The sequence below is a fragment of the Monodelphis domestica genome, chromosome 2 (genome assembly GCF_027887165.1).
Source record: "Monodelphis domestica isolate mMonDom1 chromosome 2, mMonDom1.pri, whole genome shotgun sequence".
Classification (NCBI taxonomy): domain Eukaryota; kingdom Metazoa; phylum Chordata; class Mammalia; order Didelphimorphia; family Didelphidae; genus Monodelphis; species Monodelphis domestica.
This window is the reverse complement of record NC_077228.1, coordinates 137,545,789-137,564,362: the sequence shown is the minus strand read 5'-3', so window position 1 is coordinate 137,564,362 and position 18,574 is coordinate 137,545,789. Positions and strand designations below refer to the sequence as shown.

General features: G+C 35.3%; 1 protein-coding gene and 1 pseudogene across 3 annotated transcripts in view; both read left to right on the top strand.

Annotated features, from left to right (window-relative positions):
• Window positions 1-18,574, top strand: part of LIN9 (lin-9 DREAM MuvB core complex component) — a 97,053-nt gene that overhangs the window by 12,354 nt on the left and 66,125 nt on the right. The gene's annotated exons all lie outside the window — the stretch shown is intronic.
• On the top strand, window positions 16,754-17,788 carry LOC100019457 (glyceraldehyde-3-phosphate dehydrogenase-like; annotated as a pseudogene).

Sequence of the window (18,574 nt, the reverse complement as noted above, 5' to 3'; positions counted from 1 at the left end):
GGACTTTTTAAAAAATCTCTTTGTATTCCTAGTACTTAGCACAATGTCTTTCATATAGGAGACATTTAATAAATGATTTTTAAAAACATTTAATAAATGTTTATTGATAGTCTGTTAGGGAAAGAACTTCTAAATAAGTACCTATATACAAAATAAATTAGGTTAATTTTTGGAGGAGGTTAGAAGCTAGGAAAGTTAGGAAGAAAATATTCATTCAGTATATGTATAAGGCTTCTGTTTAAGGATCAGCCCAAAATTTTTTTTCCTTTTTCTTACTTTAAAAAAAATTTCCCTTTTTTTAATCATGAACTAGAAAAAAGCAAACATTTCTATATACAAAGAACAGCATAAAGAAGAATACATATGAAATCATGAGTCTTTACTGTGTGTACAGCTTACTTTTTCTTAAAAGTATATTTTTAACATGGTAGTTGTAAAACTGCCTTGTCTGTTTGTGCCCTTCTGACTTTACTTATATTCTCTATGTTTTAAAAATCATTCATTAACATTTTTTTTTCTTTTCTATCCTACCCCCTTTCAAACTTTCCCTCTTTGCCCCTAAAAAAGGTTTCCCTTGAATAAATATGGTCACATATAACAAATCTTTATATTGACTGTTTTGAAATCATATCTTTCTTCACCTTTATTATTCTATTACCTCTGCCAAAAGATAGGAAACAACTCATCATCATTCTTCTGGAATTTTAACTGGTTCTTCATTGCATTGATAATGGTTCTTAATTTTTTTGAAATTGTTTTCCTTTATAGTGTTTTAGGATTCATGAAGAATCTAATGAAATGTTAGGGAAAAGAACAACTACAGTGTTGTAGGCATTATATATAAATGTTCTCTTGGTTCTCTTCACTTGGTTTCTGTACCAATTCACACAAGCCCTTCCAGGTTTTCCTGAATGTTTCTTTTTTTTTCATTGATGATATTTTATGACATTCATAATAATATACCATTACATTAAGATATCATTATCCATTCTCTAGTTATTGGATATCTACTTTATTTCCAATTCTTTGCTATAACAAAAAAGTGCTTTTTCTCTTTCTTTGACCAGTTTTAAGTATAAAAATTATATCATTGGGTCATGTAGTTTAGTAACTTTTTGAACAACTAGGTGGCACAGTAGACAGAATATTGATGACTTAGAATCAAAAAGACATGAATTTAAATCCACTCTTAAGACTGGCTGTGTGACCCTGGACAAATCACCACACTAGTATCTTTGCCTCCCCCTTACCCCACAAAGAAAAATCCTAAATGGGGTCATGAAGAATTAGATATAATTGAACAAGGAGTATATCTCCAAATTCCTTTTCAGAATGGTGAGGCCAGTTCTACCAGCAGTGCATTAATTCCTGCCACAGCAATTGACATTTTCTTTTTTTTGTTGTTGTTGTCGTCTGCCTGATGAATGTAAGATGAAACCTTAGAGTTTTTTTAATTTGCATTTCTCTTATTATTAGTGATTTGGAATATTTTTAAAAAATGATGATGGCATTGATTTCTTTTCATATCCTTTCATAATTTATTTGTTGAGAATGTTTTGTTTCTGAAAATTTGTTTTTTTATACGAAATCTTTATACGAAATTTTTATACGAAATTTCCTATTTATCTTAGATGTAACACCTTTGTTAGAAATTCATTATGAAAATTTTTTTACCCAACTATTTCTCTAGGCAGCTAGGTGTTATAGTAGATGGAGCTCAGGGCCTGGAGTCAGGAAGTTCTGAGTTAAAATTTGGCCTCAGACATTTATTAACTTGTCTTATCTCAAGCAAATTACTTAACCTCTATCTGCCTCAATATCCTCAACTATAAAACGAGGATAATAATAGCATTTGTTTTGCAGAATTGTTAGTGAAGATTGGATGTAAAGCACTTAGTACAGTACCTGGCACATAGTAGACCTTTAATAAGTAGCCGTTTATATATATATATAAATATATATACTGTTCCTTCTTTCTCCATACACAGTTTTAACTGTATTGATATTTGTTCAAAAACTTCTCAGTTTTCAAATCTGGTGATCTTCTTTATCATTTGCTTGATCAAGAACTCTTTCCCTACCCTAGTTCTGAAAAATACCTCCTTCCTTGTTCCTCCAATATGTTTATGATATCCTAGGTCTTATTTCCATTTGGTACTGTCATGGGACATAGTATGAGATGTTAGTTTATATTCAATTTCTACCATCCTGCTTTCTTGTTTTCCAGCAATTTTTGTGTTGGCAAATCTTTAATCCAGAAGTTAAAAGATACCTTTTGTTTTATCAAAAGCTGTGCTTCTCTTGCTTCTAGGTCTTGTGCACTTGTTTCTAGGTCTATGTTCCACTAAGTAGTTTTGTTTTGTTTTTTTCTTTTTTGAGACTTGATCTCCTTATTTCACCCATACTGGAATTGCAGAAACCTGTTCCCTTGGATGATTGTCACAGGAAATTTTGACCTGCTCCATTTTTCTAACCTGAGCCATTTTATCCCTCATCAGGTACCCTAATGCTGTTCTTCCTACTCCCAGTTCTCATTATATTGATGCTTGACTTAGTGTTGACACCCAGTTAGCTTTAGCCTTTTTTTAGCTCTGAGCCCGTAGCAATCTACCAGCCTCAGTCTCCCAGTAGGAATTTATAAGGAAATAATTTGCAACCACATTCAGCCAACTTTTGTTTTCCTTTTAGTTAGATATTTATTTTCCTAATTACATGTAACAATAATTTTCTACATACATTTTTCAGAAGTTATAAGATCCAAATTGTCTCCTTCCTTCCTCCCTCCTGGAGATGGTAAACAATTTGTTCTGGGTTATATGTGTATTATCATGCAAAAATACTTCCATACTGTTCATTGTTATAAGAGAATAATCCTATAAAGCCCAAACCCCAAAATAAGAGCACAAAAAAACTTAATTGGATGCTTTGACCTGCATTCTGACTCCAAAAGTTCTTTACCTGGAGATGGATAGTGTTCTTTGTCAAGAAATTTTCAGAACTGTCTTGGATCATTGTATTGCTGAGAGAAGCTAAGTTTTTCACAATTGATCATCATATATAATTGCTGTATACAATGTTCTCTTGGTTCTGCTTATTTTACTCTGCATCAGTTCATGTAGGTCTTTCCAGCTTAACTTTTCTGTTTTTTTTCTTAACCAGTACTAAATAGTTTTGATTTTTACTGCTTTGTAGTATAGTTTGAGAGCTGATATTTTTCTTCCCTTCCTTTTTCAAACTTTCATTTGAGATTATTAACTTTTTATCCCTTCAGGTAAATTTTATTATTCTCATCCATATTTTCCAACATTTTACATCATCTTCCAACAAGCTTTGGATTGCCACAGAGCACTATTGACGAAGGAGTGGACATGTGCCTAAGGGAGCTGCTCCATTTCCCCCATCCACCACCTGAGGACAATTTTCACATGCCCCATCCCTCCGTTCAGCAGCCCAATGCAAGTACTTCTTCCCTCTGCTCTCTAGGGTAATGCAGGGAGCTCACAGGCCGCTTGAAGATGCAGTTTGGGCATGTGATCTCTAAAAAGTTCACCAACACTGTCATAGAGAATTCAACTGTATGTTAATTTGGTAGCTCTTATTGGGTTTAGAATTTATTTTCCTGCAAAACAGATATTATTATATAAATTACAAAGCAGTTGCACCCACAGTGGCACAATAGGGTAATTATTTTAATAGTGATCTTTTTATTTATGCTTATCACAATCATTACACTACAAGGTGATCAGAGGTTCTCTTACATATTTCTTGTTGCTTTGGGACTCATGATAAAATCATTTTTCAGACTCTTATTTGCTTCTCTAAGAGAACCTATGAGCCATCTTTTAATTTTATTGCAACTCCCTTTTTTCTTCTGGTTTAATTTATAATGAGACTATTGAGATTAATACAATTTATTTCTTTCACCAATCTGTCCATTCATTGGGCCCTGAACAAATTTCTTACATTCATCAGGAATAATTGAGTTAATGTTTCTAGGTCATCTAATAGCTATGTGATCCTTTGCACAATCTGTCCCCTTTTCTGCTACTTCATCATCATTACTACAGATGTAGAAGGAAGATTATACAATACTGAGGACTATTTTATATTTTTCTTTGTTTTATGGATTGCCTCTGCCAAATAGTTGTCACCCTACTGAAGAGATGTCCATATTTAGCTATTGTTGTCAAAAATCAGATAAAATTCATTGCCAAGTAGTGGTAGTATTTAGTCATGTCTAACTCTTTGTGACCCTGTGTGGGATTTTCTTGGCAAAGATACTGAAGCAGCTTGCTATTTCCTTCTCCAGTGGATTAAGGCAGAGGTTAAGTGATTTGCCCAGGGTCACCCAACTAGTGAGTGTCTCAGGCCAGATTTGAACTCAGGTCTTCCTGATTCCTGTCCTAGCACCCTATCCATTGAACTTTCTAGCTGCCTCTTGCTAAAAGTATCCTGTAGCCCTTTTCTCCATGGTAGAATTCACCAGAGCGTACATAGCCTTCAAAAACCCCAGGTCACCTTTACATCAAGATGAGACATTAGAGTAGGACTTTGATATCCAAGTCAGATATCTAATTATGGTAAAGGCAAAATTGATAAGACTCAGTGATTGATTGCATATGTGGAAATGAGGCATACTTCAAAGCTTATTGTGAGATTTTGATATTCATGCCTGGGAGATAAACTAATAGTGACAGGAATAGGGGCGTTGTAACAATTATCTTTTTTTTTTTAACTTTTGTTTTAAATTTTACATTCTCTCTCTTCTTCTACTCCCTCCTCCTATTTAGATGGTAAGAAATGAAGTACCATTATACATATATTCTCATGCAAAACATTTCCTCATTTTTTTTCCCCAGGGAAAGAAGGCAAGAAAAATAAGGCAAGAAAAATGCCTTAATCTCTACTCCAAGGCTATTAGTTCTCCATGGTGGATCATTGTATTGATGCCTTTCACAGTTGATTTTCCTTACAGTGTTGTTTTATTAATTCATATGTCTTCCCAGGTTTTTCTGAAATCATCTACTGCATCATTTCTTAGAGTACATCAGTATTCCATCATCATGTACCAGAACTTGTTCATCCATTGTCCAGTTTATGGACATTCCTTAAGTTTCCAATTTGCCACTACAAAAAGAGCTGCTATAAACATATTTGTCATATGGATCCTGTTACTTTTTTGTTTGAGCTTCTTGGGGTATAGACTTAGTAGCAGTATTTCTGGATCATAGAGTATGCACAATTTTATAGCCTTTTGAGCATAGTTCCAAATTGTTCTCTAGGATAGTTGAATTATTTTACAGCTCTACCAGTAGTTCATTAGTGTACCTATTTTCCCACGTACCCATGTATTTGTCATTTTTCTTTTCTGTCATCTTTGTCAATATAATGAGTATGAGATTTGTACCTTAAAGTTATTTTAATTTGCATTTCTCTAATTATTGGTGATTTAAAGGATTTTTTCATATGATTTCTTTGATTTGCTTTGATTTCTCCTTACTATTGCCTATTTATATCCTTTGCCCATTTATCAATTGAAGAATTGACTTAATTATCTATATATTTGAGAAATGAGACTTTTTATCAGAGAAACTTGATGAAAAATCATTCCCCACTTATTACCTGCTTGTCTTCTCATTTTTACTGCATTGGTTTTGTTTGAGCAAAATTTTTTTAATTTTATGTAATCAAAATTTTCCATTTTACTGCTCCTGAAATTTTGTGTCTCTTGTTTGGTCACGAACTTTTCCCCTACCATAGATCTGACTGTTATTTCTTCTGTACTTCTCTAATTTGATGCCATCACTCATGTTTAAAATATCTACCCATTTTGAGCCTATTTTGGTATACAACTGATTTCCAGTTTTTCCAGTGGTTTTGTCACATCTCGAGTTCTTGCCCCAGTATCTAGGATCTTTGGATTTATCAAGCATTGGGCTGCTGGACTAATTTGCTTCTTTATATTGAGTATCTAATCTGTTCCATTGATAAACTACTCTTATTTTTATCCAGCACCAAATTGTCTTGATGATTATTGCTTTGCAATATAGTTTCAGATCAGGTATTTCTAGGCCTCCTTTCCTTCATATTTTTTTCCCATTGATTCCCATGATATTCTCAATCTTGTTTCTCCAGATGAATTTTGTTATTTTTTTTCTAGCTCTATAATTCTTTGGTAGTTTGATTGGTTTGGTTTACTATTGAGCAATTAATATATCTATACTTAGATTTGTATTTGTGTGAAGAATGTTTTGGTATCGTATTGAAACAATTCCTCTGTGTATTTTGGCACATGGACACCAAAGTTTTTTATATTTTCAGTATTTACTTTTAAATGAAATTTCTTTCTAAAATAAACTCTTCTGGGTTTTGTTGGTAATATAGAAATGCTGATGGTTTATGTAAATTTAGTTTCTTTTAAAACTTTTCTAAAGTTGTTCATTGTTTGAACTAGTTTTTTATTTGTTTTTCTAGGGTTTTCTAATTAAAGAAGTTAACATTTTTGTAGCACATACAGTGTTCCAAGCACTCTGCTAAACACTTTACAATTGTTTTATTTGATTTTCACAACAACCTGGGGAGGTAGGTGCTTTTGTTATCCTCATTTTACAGATGAGAAAATTAAGGCAAACAAAGGTTAAACAACTTTCAGAGGCCAGATTTAAACTTGTGTCTTCCTGAACTCTAGACCTGGTGCTCTATCTACTACATGGTGTAGCAGAAAGTGAAAGCTTTGTTTCTTCATTATCTGGGCTTATTCCTTTAATTTCTTTTTCTTGTTTTATTGCTATAGCTAATATTTCTACTATAGTATTGAATAATAATAGCAATAATGGTGAACCTTGTTTCACTCTTTGATCTTTTTTTTCCTTTTTTTTTAAATTTTTATTTGTTTATTTCCAAACATTATTCATTGGAAACAAAGATCATTTTCTTTTCTTCCCTCCCCTCCCTCCCACCACCTCTCCCATAGCCCATGCGTAATTCCACTGGGTATCACATGTGTTCTTGATTCAAACCCATTTCCATGTTGTTGGTATTTGCATTAGAGTGTTCATTTAGAGTCTCTCCTCAGTCATATCCCCTCCACCCCTGTAGTCAAGCAATTGCTTTTCATCGGTATTTTTACTCCCACAGTTTATCTTCTGCTTGTGGATAGTGTTTTTTAGATCCCTGCAGATTGTTCAGGGACACTGCATTGACACTAATGGAGAAGTCCATTACCTTCAATTGTACCACAGTGTGTCAATCTCTGTGTACAATGTTTTACTGGTTCTGCTCCTTTCACTCTGCATCACTTCCTGGAGGTTGTTCCAGTCTCCATGGAATTCCTCCAGTTCATTATTCCTTTTAGCACAATAGTATTCCATCACCAACATATACCACAATTTGTTCAGCCATTCCCCAATTGAAGGGCATCCCCTCATTTTCCAATTTTTGGCCACCACAAAGAGTGCAGCTATGAATGTTCTTGTACAAGTCTTTTTCCTTATTATCTCTTTGGGGTACAAACCCAGTAGTGCTATGGCTGGATCAAAGGGCAGACAGTCTTTTATCGCCCTTTGGGCATAGTTCCAAATTGCCCTCCAGAATGGTTGGATTAATTCACAACTCCACCAGCAATGCATTAATGTCCCTACTTTGCCACATCCCCTCCAGCATTCATTACTTTCCATAGCTGTTATGTTAGCCAATCTGCTAGGTGTGAGGTGATACCTCAGAGTTGTTTTGATTTGCATCTCTCTTATTATAAGAGATGTAGTGCACTTTTTCATGTGCTTATTAATAGTTTTGATTTCTTTGGCTGAGAACTGCCTGTTCATGTCCCTTGCCCATTTATCAGTTGGAGAATGGCTTGATTTTTTGTACAATTGATTTAGCTCTTTGTAAATTTGAGTAATTAAACCTTTGTCAGAGGTTTTTATGAAGATTGTTTCCCAATTTGTTGCTACCCTTCTGATTTTAGTTACATTGGTTTTGTTTGTACAAAAACTTTTTAATTTGATGTAATCAAAATTATTTATTTTACATTTTGTGACTCTAAGTCTTGCTTGGTTTTAAAATCTTTCCCTTCCCAAAGGTCTAACAGGTATACTATTCTGTGTTCACCTAATTTACTTATAGTTTCCTTCTTTATGTTCAAGTCATTCACCCATTCCGAGTTTATCTTGGTGTAGGGTGTGAGGTGTTGATCCAAACCTAATCTCTCCCACACTGTCTTCCAATTTTCCCAGCAGTTTTTATCAAATAATGGATTTTTGTCCCAAAAGCTGGGGTCTTTGGGTTTGTCATAAACTGTCTTGCTGAGATCATTTACGCCAAATCTATTCCACTGATCCTCCATTCTGTCTCTTAGCCAGTCCCAAATTGTTTTGATAACCACTGCTTTATAGTATAGTTTGAGATCTGGGACTACAAGTCCTCCTTCCTTTGCATTTTTTCCTTCTTTTTGTCAGTTGATGCCTAATAGATTTGGCTCCACCCTCTTACTTTCACCCTATGTGTATCTACCTTTCTCATATGTGTTTCTTGTAGACAGCATATGGTAGGGTTTTGGACTCTAATCCACTCTGCTATTCACTTGCGTTTTATGGGTGAATTCATTCCATTCACATTCAGAGTTATGATTACTAGCTGTGTATTTCCCAGCATTTTGATTTCTGCTCCTTTACCTGCCTTTTCTTCTTTCACTATTTCCATCTACACCAATGTTTGCTTTTGAACAGCCCCCCTTGTTCCCACCCTTATTTTACTTCCCTTTCTACCCCCCTCCCTATTTATTCCCCCCCCCCTTATTTTCCCTGTAGTCTTTCTAAAATTAACCCCCCGCTCCCTCCCTCTTTTGTACTGCTTTCCTCCCCACCAGACCGTTTGTTACCCTTCTACTCCCCTATAGGGTGCAAATCTATTCTCTGCCCCCAATGGATTGGATTGTTTTTCCCTTTTTGAGTCACTTTCAAATCACGTAAAAGTTGAGTATTACCTGTCTCTGACCTCTTTACCCTTCCAGTGTATTGATGTTCTCCCCCCTCCCACCATGAGCTTCTTTATGACATATAAATTTACCCCCATTTGTTTCTTTTCCCATTTCTTTTAATATTAACCTATTTTTAAGCTCTAGTTTTATATATATATATATATTTATATGCATACTCATGCATATGTATTTTTGCATGCATATATCTATATACCTATTTATGCCTTGTCCTTTCATCCTATACAGTTTGTTGCTGTTCCCTCTAAGTATACTTCTTTTTGCTGCCCAGCTAATAACAACAGTTTTTAAGAGTTACCAATGACCTCTTTTCTTATAGGGATACATATCATTTTAACTTATTGAGTCTCTCAAAAAATTTTTTTGTTTTTCTTTTTTCTCTCTTTTTTAATTACCTTTTGATGATTCTCTTGAGTTTTGTGCTTGGACATCAAATTTTCTGTTCAGGTCTGGTCTTTTCTTTACGAATTCTTGAAATTCTTCTATTTTGTTGAATGACCATACTTTCCCCTGTAAGAATATAGTCAGTTTTGCTGGGTAGTTGATTCTTGGTTGTAGACCTAGTTCCTTTGCTTTCCGGAATATCGTATTCCATGCCTTTCTTTTTTTCAGTGTGGATGCAGCCAGATCCAGAGTTATCCTCACTGTGGTTCCTTGGTATCTGAATGACTTCTTCTTGTCAGCTTGTAATATCTTTTCTTTGGTCTTATAGTTCTTGAATTTGGCTATAACATTCCTGGGTGTTGTCAGTTGGGGATTAAGTACAGGAGGTGATCTGTGGATTCTATCAATCTCCACTTTTCCCTCTTGTTCAAGGATTTCGGGGCAGTTTTCTTTAATAATTTCCTGTAATATAATGTCCAGGCTTTTTCTTTTTTTCATGGTCTTCTGGTAGGCCAATAATTCTTAAATTGTCTCTCCTTGAACGATTTTCTAAATCCTCTGTTTTGTGAATGAGATGCTTCATATTTTCCTCAATTTTTTCATTCTTTTGGTTTTGTTTTATAGATTCTTGCTGCCTTGTGAGGTCGCTCAATTCAAGTTGTTGTATTCTGGTTCTTAAAGACTGGATTTCATCCTTAGTTTTTTGGTCGTCCTTTTCCTTTTGGTTGGATTTTCTTTGGAGGTCATCTTTCATCTTCTTTACCTCATCTTTCATCTGCTTTGCCTCATCTTTCATCTCCTTTGCCTCATTTTCCAGCTGGTTGATTTTGGCTTTCAAGACACTATTTTCTGTTTCCAGATGACTTATCTTAGTTTTTAAGTTCTTTTACCAATTGTCTTTAGCCTCTCTTAATTGTGTTTTGAATTGCATTTTGAGTTCTTCCAAAGCCTGTATCCAATTCGCTGGGATTTTTGATTTTTTCTTTGCTGGGTCCTCCCCTTCTGTTTCATTCGCTCTTTGCTCATTACCTGTGCAGAAGCTGTCTATTGTAATGTCTTTCTTCTTTTTCTGTTATTTGCTCGAGTTTATCCCTTCTTTGCTCCCCGTATTTGACTGTGCTCTTGCTCCTTTCATTTTGTTTTGGTTTTGGGGCTGTCAGTCTCCCCTCTTGGAGCTTTGTCAGATCTTTTGGTACAGTCTCTAGGGGAGGAATGTTAGCTTCCCTGTCCTCTGGAGGCTTTTGATTGGATTGAGTTCAATTGGGTTGGGCTGTATGTGTTATGAAGCACTGAGGCTCTGAAGACTTCTGGAAGGCTGGGCTGCCCAGGCTCTCTTCAGTTCTCTCCAACTGCTTCTCCACTGTCCCCAAGTGCCTTTGCCCGCCTCCCTAAACTCTGAGGAGTTCTGATGGGATTAGTTCAACTGGATTGGTCTGGATGTGCCCGAGGCAAGGGTGAGATTGGAGCCCAATGGAGGGACCCCCAGCCACTGCCCGTTTCTCCCTGGCTTCCTCCCCGCTGTCCATGCTGGATGCTCCCAGCCCGGCGCCCGCTGCTCCCAAGGTAGACCCTGCAAACCAGCACCTTTGCCCACTCAGAGGTTCCCGCTGCTGCTGGGGGCTCAGCCCTCTGGGTTGTGGGGGAGAGGTCCTGGGACCTTCCCTCTGCTTTCCCCTTAGCCCTGAGTATTCTCAGAGTCTGGCTTTTAGCGGGACATACCTTTTGATTTGAGTCCAGAAGGAGGGTTCCCCGCTTCTGTCCTGTTGTTCAGATTGAATTTCGGTGCCCTAGGAGCATTCAGTCTGTATCAATAAGGAAGGGTCTTTCACTCACTCTTTGATCTTATAGCAAAGACTTCTAGTTTATCCCTATTAGAATTCTTGCTCTTACTTTTAGATACTGCTTACCATTTTAGGGAAAATTCCATTTATTCCTATGGTTTCTAGTGTTTTTAATAGGAATGGGAGTTGTAGATTGTCAAAAGCTTTTTTTCTGTATCAATTGATATAATAATATGGTTTTATTGTTTTGATATTGATATAACCAATTCATGCTTACTGCTTTCCTAATTTTGAATCATCCTTGCATTTCTGGCATAAATCAAGTCTGTTCATAGTAGTCAGTTTATATTTTATACACCTATTTTATTTAGATCATCAGTTTTATTGGCAAATAGTTGGACAGAATAGTTTCTTATATTGTTTTAATTTTATCTTTCATTGCTTATACAGTCACTGTTTTTATTTCTTATTCTGGTAATTTGGCATTCTTTTTTTAAAAAAAATTTGTGATATATTGATATATATTGTTATATCCTGATCTTTCCTTGCTTAGTATTTTATTAAAAATGTTTGCAGCAGTATTCATTAGGGTGAAGTAGTCTGTAGTTTTCTTTCTTTTGTTTGCTTTCTGATTTAGGCATCAAATCCATGTTTCTGTCATAGAATGAATTTGGTAAGATTTCTTTACCTATTTTTTCAAATAGTTCATATAATATTGGAATGATTATTTAAATGTTTGATAAAATTAATTTTGAAATATATCTGTTTTTGGTTGCTTTCTTTTGTCTTTTGGGAGTTCATGATAGCGTATTCAATTTCTTTATCTAAACTAGAATTTTTTCTATTTTATTCTATTTCCTATTCTCTTCATCTCAGAAACTCATATTTTGGTAAATATTAACTCATTTCATTTAGAATGTCAATTTAATTGCCATGTAGTTGGGCAAAATAGTTTCTGATGATTTCATTTTTTCTTCATTGGCAGTTCATTTACCTTTTCATTTTTTATACTGGCAATTTGATTTTCTTTTCTAAAAAATTAGTCAGTAGTTTATTTTGCTTTTTTTAATTAGCACTTAGTTTCAGTGATTAACCAATTGTTAATTTTACTTTCAGTTTTTACTATTTTCTCCTTTCGTATTCAAGATTTCCATTGTGTTTAATTGAAAAATTTTAATGTGTTTTTTCCTAATGTTTTTAGTTGCATTCTCAATTTGTTGATCTGCTCTATATTTATGTAAGCATTTAGAGATGCAGTATAAATTTTCCACTAAGTGCTACTTTGGCTGCATTCCACAAACTTTGGTATATTGCCTCATTTCCATCATTATCTCTAATGAAATGATTGATTTTTCTATGATGTGTTCTTTGCCTCACTCATTCTTTAGGATTATTTATTTTTCAACTAATTTTTAATCTATGCTTTAATCTATGCCCTTTATTCAAAGTAATTTTTATTGCATTATGGTCCGAAAAGGGAACATTATTTCTACATTTATTTATGAGGGTACTTATGACCTAATTTTGTTGTTGATCAGTCAAATCCAACACTTTGTGACCCCATTTGGGGTTTTCTTGGCAAAGATACTAGAATGGTTTGCCATTTCCTTCTTTAGCTCATTTTACAGATAAGGAAACTAAAGCAAAAAGGGTGAAGTGATTTGCTCAGGATCATACAACTAATAAGTTTCTGAGGCAGGATTTGAACTGGGTCTCTGACTTTAGGCCCAGTATTCTATTCATTGTACCACCTAGCTACTCTAATACATGTGAAGGGACCATGCATAGATAAGAAAAAAGCATATTTCTTCTGTTCTCATTTGTATTTTCCGGAGATCTATTATATCTCACTTTTCTAAAATTCTATTCATCTCAACTTCTTGTTTATTTTACAACTAAATTTATCTAGCTTTGAGAGAAATAAATTGAGGTTCTCTACTAGTATAAATTACTTCTATTTCCTCTAACTCATTTAACTTTTTCTTTAAGAATTTGGAGGTCATGCCATTTGATGCATATATGTTCAGTATTGATATTAATCCATTGTCTATGGCTCCTATTTAGAAAAATGTAATTTCTCTGATTATCTCTTTAACTAGACTTATTTTTCAGTTGCTTTGTCAGAAATCACAATTGCTACGCCTTCCTTTTTTGCTTGCTTGAATTGTAATCGATTCTACTCTAGCTTATTTTGCTTTGTTTCCTCTATCCTATTCTCTTCAATTTATCTATTTCTTTTTTTTTACTCTGACCTATTCCCTCAGAAGTCTATTTTGCGTTTGATCACAACCTCCCTTATTCTATCCACCCTCTATTGTGAATATTAAATGCCATACAAAGAAAGTTGACTTTCATCTTAGAAGTAATGTTAGCAAGCCATATGAGTTTATTGTACAAAAGACTGACATTTTTTATTTAGGAGTATTTAGGAGCTATTTAGGATTATTATTTTGTGAGTTGTGTGGAAGATGGATTGGAGAGAGAAGTTTGATTAAATGAGATATCCTAGAAGAGACCTGAATCCTGCTTCCAAAAGTTACTAGTTATATGAATGTTGACAAATCAATTAAAATTTTAAGCCTCAGTTTCTTCATCTATAAAATGGGGAAGAAAATACCTGTAGTAGCTCTTATTGTTACTAGAGGTGTGACAATGGTCAAGACAGTCAATCCAACTCTTGATTTCCTCAGTTGTAAAATGAGGTTGTTAATACTTAATGCTTTGTAAACCATATAATATTCTGTAAGTGTAGTGGTAATACCTAATTTTGTAACATCTTTTATACAGTGAGTAATTATGAACCTTATGTATAGGTTTGTAATTCTAGCCATTATTTGGTAAGCTGTATGGTTTTGCCTCTCTAATGGATTGCAATATTATCTTTCTCAAAACAAGTTACTATATTTTGGAAAGCTACCTAATTGCTTGTGCTGTTCAGTTCTATTGTTTGGTGGTCTAGTGGATAGGATAGAGTGCTGGACTTGGAATAAAGAAGACTTGAGCTCAAATTTAGCCTCAAACATTTATTGGTTTTGTGTTCTTAGACTAGTCACTTAACCTCTGGTCTCCCTCAGTTTTCTCTGTTGTAAATAAGGATAATAATAGTATGTACCTCCCAGAATTGTTGTAAAGATCAAATGAAATATTCATAAAGCACTAAGCACAGTGCCTGGCATTATTAGCAGATGTTTAATAAATACTTGTTTTGTCCTTAACTTCCCTCTGTTTCTTCCTTTCTTTGTTGCTCACTTGGTTTCTTCATTCCTAGTAATCACCAGGTAGAGCTGCTCAAAGTTCTTTAGCAAGCCCAGGGATGAGTAATGTATTCTACTAAACAAAATTTTAGAGAATTTAAGATAATTTAGTCCATTCCTCCCATCTTACAGATGAGGAAACTAAGCTTTATATATAGCATGTCTCCTCATTGCATTTATGATCATTTTGTTTTGCTAATGTCCTAAAATCATACATCCTTTGCACTTGTCTAGATAAAAGGACTGTGTAAAAGGCAAAGTGCTATGATAATTTGGTTATGGTGTTAATAGTTTCACCTGGGTAGTGGGATAGATGTGTCAAAGAATGCTGCTGGTGGAAAGTTGGACTTTGATATTGGGAAGAAAGGGAGTCTACCTCAAGAGTGGTTAATATGAGCAAATACAAGAAGGTAGGAAAGAATAGAACAGGAAATCGAGAATTTTCTACTTTTGACTGAAATATAGACTCTATAAAAGACAATGCTTAGTGTTCATGAGAAAAGGCTGAAATGTCAGTTCTTAGGAATGTTATAGCCAAGTTTAAGAGCTTTCAGACCAAGGAGAAAATACTGTAGGCCACCAGAAAGAAACAATTCAGATATCATGGAGCCCCAGTCAGTATTACACAGGATCTGGCAGCTTCCACATTGAAAGACCAGAAGTCTTAGAATATGATGTGGTAGAAGGCAAGAGAACTGGGTTTACAACCAAGCATCACCTACTCATCAAAACTGACTATATTCTTTTAGGGGAAAGTCTGGTAATTTAATAAAAATAGATTTGCAATCATTCTTGAAGAAAAGGCCATACTGAAACAGAAAATTTGATGTCCAAATACAAAATTCAAAAGAAGCATACAAAATAAATATGAGGGGGCAGCTGGGTAGCTCAGTGGATTGAGAGTCAGGCCTATAGATGGGAGGTCCTAGGTTCAAATCTGACCTCACACACTTCCCAGCTATGTGACCCTGAGCAAGTCACTTAATCCCCATTGCCTAGGCCTTACCACTCTTTTGCCTTGGAACCAATACACAGTATTGATTCCAAGATGGAAAGTAAGGGTTTAAAAAAAAAGTAAATAAGAAAGGGGGAAGGGAAGGATCGACTAAAAGCAAAACACTGGTATGGAGGGAAAGAGTGAAAGGAGAAAGGACAGGTTTAAAAGAGGAAATTAAGATGGCAGGGAATACACAGATAGTAATCATAAATGTGAATGTAAATGTGATGAAATTACCCATAAAAAGGAAGAAGATTGCAGAGTGGATTAAAAACCAGACTCCTGAGGCAGGTAGACACACACAGAGTAAAGGTAAGAGACTAGAGCAGAATCTATTAGGCTTCAACTGAGACAGAAAAAACAAGAATAGCAGTCATGATTTCAGACAAAGCTAAAGCAAAAATAAATTTGATTAAAAGAGAGAAGGAAGGTAATTACATCCTGATTAAAGGTTGTATAGAAAATGAAGTACTTAACATCAAATTATATAGCATTTTTATTTTTAAAGGAGAAACTAAAGGAGCTTAAGGAGGAAATAGATAGTAAAACTATATTAGTGGGAGACCTCAAACTTCCATTATCAGAATAAATATAACCAAAAAATAGATTAGAAAGAAGTAAGGGAAGTAAATGAAAATTTAGAAAATTTAGATTTAGTAGATAGCTGGAGAAAATCTAGATGTTTTGAATAGGTGTAAAAAGGAATATCGAATTGGGACAAAAAGAAATATATCACCTTTTCAGCAGCACATGGTATATATTCAAAGATTGACCATGTACTAGGCCATAAAAACTTCACAACAAAATGCAGAAGATCAGAAATAATATGCAACTTTTTTGGATCATAATGCAACAAAATTATAATCAATGAAGATTCAGAGAAAGACAAATTAAAATTAATTGGAAACTAAATAATCTAATTCTTCAAAAGGGATGGGTCAAAGAACAAATCATAGAAATAATCACTGATTTCTTTGTTAAGAATGACAATGAAGACACAACATATCAGAATTCATGGGATACAGCCAAAGCAAGACTTGGGAAAATTTCTATCCCTGAATGTGTATATCAATAAAATACAGAAAAAACAGATCAATGAATCGGGCATGCAATTAAAAAAAACTAGAAAAAGAACAAATTAAAAAAGACTAAATTGGAATTCCTAAAAATCAAAGGAGAAATTAATAAAATTGAAAGTAAAAAAATATTGAACTAATAAATAAGATTAGGAGCTGGGTCTATGAAAAGAACAAATAAAATAGAGTATTGGTTAATTTGATAAAAAAAAAAAAGACCTCAGCTCTTCTCCCAAGCTTGCTGCCAGGATCCTCTGCTGCAGTCACATCCCTTAGACAAGATGGTGAAGGTCGGAGTCAATGGATTTGGCCGTATTGGACACCTGGTGACCAGGGCAACATTCAACTCCAGTGAAGTAGATATTGTGGCCATCAATGACCCCTTCATTGACCTCGCTTACATGGTTTACATGTTCCAGTATGATTCCACCCATGGCAAATTCAAGGGCACTGTAAAGGCAGAGAATAGAAAGCTGGTGATCAGTGAAAAACCCATTACCATCTTCCAGGAGCGGAATCCCGCCAACATTAAATGGGGAGATGCTGGATCCGAGTACGTCGTGGAGTCCACTGGTGTCTTTACCACCATGGAAAAGGCTGGGGCTCACTTGAAGGGTGGAGCCAAGTGCGTCATTATTTCTGCCCCCTCTGCTGATGCCCCAATGTTCGTGATGGGGGTGAACCATGAGAAATATGATAACTCCCTCAAGATCTTCAGTAATGCCTCCTGCACTACCAACTGTTTGGCCCCCCTGGTTCAAGGTCATTCATGACAACTTCGGCATTGTGGAAGGACTCATGACCACAGTCCATGCCATTACCGCTACCCAGAAGACAGTAGATGGCCCCTCTGGCAAGCTGTGGCATGATGAGCGTGGGGCTGCCCAAAATATCATTCCTGCTTCCACCAGTGCCGCCAAGGCTGTGGGCAAGGTCATACCTGAGCTGAACGGGAAGCTCACAGGCATGGTCTTCCATGTTCCCACTCCCATGTTCCCACTCCCAATGTGTCCATGGTAGATCTGACTTGCCGCCTAGAGAAAGCTGCCAAATACGATGACATCAAGAAGGTGATGAAGCAAGCGTCAGAGGGATCCTTAAAGGGCATCTTGGGCTACACAGAGGACCAGGTTGTATCCTGTGACACCCGCTCTTCTACCTTTGATACTGGCGTTGGCATTGCGCTCAATGACCATTTTGTCAAGCTCATTTCTTGGTATGACAATGAATACGGTTACAGCCACCACGTAGTAGACCTCATGATGTACATGGCCACCAAGGAGTAAAGTGGAAAGCTGTGGATCTTTATCCCCATCCAAAAAAGAGTAGTTCTACCACTGGGGAGCCCACATCCATAACAACCTATGTCTCCTATGCCAGGGAGCCCATGCCCCGTTCATATCCCTGCCCCGAAGCACCCCTGTAGTGGGGAGAGGAGCATAGAGTCCTATCTTGTGTACCATCAATAAAGTCATCACATTTAGTGCAAAAAAGAAAAAAAGAAAGAAGAGAATCAAATTATCAGTATTAAAAATGAAAGGGGTGATTGAAATTAAAGCACTTATTCAGAGCTATTTTGCCCAATTATAAATAAATAAATCTGATACTCTTGCTGAGATGAATGAATATTTACAAGAATATAAATTGCCTAGATGAACAGAATACTTAAATAATCCCATCTCAGAAAAAGAAATTGGGCAAGCCATCCATGAATTGCCCAAGAAAAAATTCTGAGGGCCAGATGGATTCACAAATGAATTCTTTTTAACAGTTAAAAAACAGTTAATCCCAATACTATAAAAACTAGAAAGAAAATTATAGACCAATTTCTTTAATGAACATTGATGCAAAAATTTTAAATAAAATACTAGCAAAGAGACTAAAGCAATTTATCATAAGGATTATTAACCATGACCAGGTGAGATTTATACCAGGAATGCAAGGCTGGTTTAATATTAGGAAAACCATTAGCAGAATTGACAATATCAATAATCAAACTAACAGAAATCATATGATTTAACTTAATAGATGCAGAAAATGCTTTGACAAAATACAATACCCATTCCTATTAAAAACACTAGAAAACA